Here is a 2,979-nt window from a genome sequence, read left to right as displayed (position 1 = left end):
GGCAACCCAAACCAAAAAACCAAACCCTTTCCTGTCAAAGTGATTCCAACTCATAGCGACCCTATAGGACAGAGTAGAACTGCCCCATAGGGTTTCCAAGGAGCGCCTGGTGGATTTGAACTGCTGACTTTTTGCTTAGCAGCTGAACTCTTAACCACTGCGCCACCAGGAGGTTCCTAATTCAGGTATTCCTCTCCTGTCGTGTCCCCAGCTGCATGAGCAGGTACCATGTGCTTTCTCTTGCTATTGTTTGCATTATGATTCGCTTCCAATGCTAGTGTTCTTGCCTAAGGCCACAGAGTTGGAACTTCTGGAAGAGTTGGGAAAAGTAGTTGTTTGTGGCGCCAAATTCTACACTGGGTTTTCTTTTCCTAAGGTGTACACTTGTGATGGGGTATAGCTGTAGATTTAAATTGTGTTTACCAGTGCAATTTGCTAATTGATTAGGGACCATATAGGAAAAGGAAGGATGTTGGTCACTAATATCCCAATATCTATAAGAATTCACTCAATTGTCCTTTCTCTCGTCTTCTTTTCTGCACATTTTCTCCAAAGGAATGGCTTGTTCAATCTTCTCTTTATGGTAATAAAAGAGCTTAGCTATAGAGAAGTACCAAGAGTAACAGTACCTATCAAGAAAAGACCAAAAAAGATTTTTGTTTTGGTGAGTCTTTATAGTCTAGTTAATAGGGGTACTTATACAAGAGTCATTGTACCTTACTCTTTACTTTTCTTTTTAGATGGCAGGCATTTGAGAAATGAGATCATCAAAAATGTACAAAAGCAATATTGAAGATCTTTTTGTATGTTTTATCATCAACAAACTCATGAATTATGAACTTAGTTAATCACATGAAATGCTTTTCAGAATATTTCAGATATTATTGGTACAATTAAGGAACACTTTTGTATCTCATAAACATTTGCTACATCTTCTGAGATTGGAAAATAAGAGAGTACTGTTGGTCTCATTGTTTGTGTTGAGAGTTAGGAACCAAGGCTCAAACTAAGGGCACTTCTTTCTGATCACTTTTAGAGCTTCTCTTACATCTTGGTTTCTTAAAATGTAAATCGGGGGTTTATCATGGGGATTATAATGCCATAAAATACAGAAGCTGCTTTTTCCTGGTCTTGAGTCTCATTTGTACCATGGTGTAGATACATATAAGAGAGAGTCCCATAGAATATGGTGACTGCTGTCAGGTGGGAGACACAAGTGGAGAAGGCTTTTTTCCTCCCAGCTGTAGAAGGTATCTTCAGGATGGTGGCAAAGATATATAGGTAGGAAAACATAACAACCAACACAGTAAACATCAAATTAAACCCCACAAAGACTGTTAGTAGTATAATGTTCAAATCAATATTGGAGCACGCAAGGGCAAGAACTGGGGGTTCATCACAGAAAAAGTGGTTAATTGCATTCGATTTGCAAAAGTTCAATGAGAAGGTAACACTTGTGTTTACAGAGGCGTTTATGAAACCCATAAAGTATGACCCAACTAACAGTTGAATGCAGACTCTCTGGGACATGACTACTGGGTAGAGGAGTAGGTTACAGATGGCCACATAGAGGTCCACTGCCATGGCAGCCAGGATGTAGCTGTCACTGGTTGCAAAAGCACCATAGACTAGTAATTATACCAAACAACCTACAAATGAGATAGATTTTTCTGTCCTTATGAAGCTTTGCAACATCTTGGGTGTGATAGCAGAGGTATAACAGAGATCAACAAAAGCCAAGTGTTGGAGGAAGAAGTACATAGGGGTGTGAAGGGCAGAGTCAATCTTGATGAGTAGGATCATCCCAATATTACCCACTAGGGTGGTCACATAGATGAGTAGAAGTACAATGAAGAGGACATGCCAAAACTTGTACTGAGTAGTAAATCCCAGGAGAATTAATTCAGTTACTTCAGTGCCATTTTCTAGTTCCATGGTTAGCAAAGTTTAAATATCAGCTGAAAAGTTGCAAAGAAAGAAGAGCAGAGAAAGCTAAGATCATCTACAGACTGGGGAAATTGTCCTGGACTAGTAGCTGCTCTGAGGATACAAGCAGATGGAAGTCTCATTGATATATCAACTAAGGAACATATAAAACACACACTTTAATTTTGCTTTCTTTTATGCAGTATATATTATAATTAAAATATTCTTAAATATAAATTCTTGTATCTGAAAGTATTGACTTTTGATCTTGCTCAAACTTTTATTCTTATCTACATCTTACACCTTTCCTTTCCTTGCTAACTCAGCTCCAACCATCATGGACCCATGGCCATGAACAATTCTTAATGGAAGTGTTTCTCCAACTATCTATGGTGAACGTCAAGATTCTTTTTAAAATTTACAATCTTTTCTGGACCAATACTTTTGTAAAAAGCAATAAACGACCTCATTCGGCATTGTCAAAATTGTATAAAAATTTGTAAATGCACAATCTCATTTTCTGTCCTTATCTCATCATAGACTACCAACAGAGCATCCATGAACTGGGGCTGGTCCATGCACCACTGTTTGAGTAGCACTACTCTATGGTGTCCAACCACCATGATTTATCATCTGCTTTCCCAGTAACTGGATACTAGATTGCCTAAAACTTGTCGCAACTACAAATGACTCTATATGGAACTTTCTCTCGGCTATATTTTGAGAGACAAAATTGTTGAACCTATGACTATGCATACATTTAACTTGACCAAGTATTGCTGTACTGTTTTCCAGAATGGATGCACCAGTGTATATTACCTATAATTGCAGGAGGATTTCCCACATCTTCACTTCTTTGTAAACGTTGGTATCACCCTGAATTTTGGCCAGGAAAAAAGATGTAAAATGATATGTCATTTTTTATTTGTTTTATCTAATTACTAACGAATTTGATCATTGTCTAATATTCTTCTCCAGATTATGGAATTCTATTTTTCTGTAAATTGCCTGTGCATTACTTTGCCGATGTTACTATTGAGCTGATTTATAGAT

General features: G+C 37.6%; 1 pseudogene; it reads right to left on the bottom strand.

Moving 5' to 3' along the window:
- Positions 1-913: 913 nt before the first annotated feature.
- Positions 914-1,966, bottom strand: LOC101361988 (putative olfactory receptor 5AK3; annotated as a pseudogene).
- Positions 1,967-2,979: the final 1,013 nt, after the last annotated feature.

The sequence above is a fragment of the Trichechus manatus genome, unplaced genomic scaffold (assembly GCF_000243295.1).
Source record: "Trichechus manatus latirostris isolate Lorelei unplaced genomic scaffold, TriManLat1.0 scaffold00236, whole genome shotgun sequence".
NCBI classification, from domain to species: domain Eukaryota; kingdom Metazoa; phylum Chordata; class Mammalia; order Sirenia; family Trichechidae; genus Trichechus; species Trichechus manatus.
This window is presented reverse-complemented; position numbering and strand designations above follow the sequence as displayed.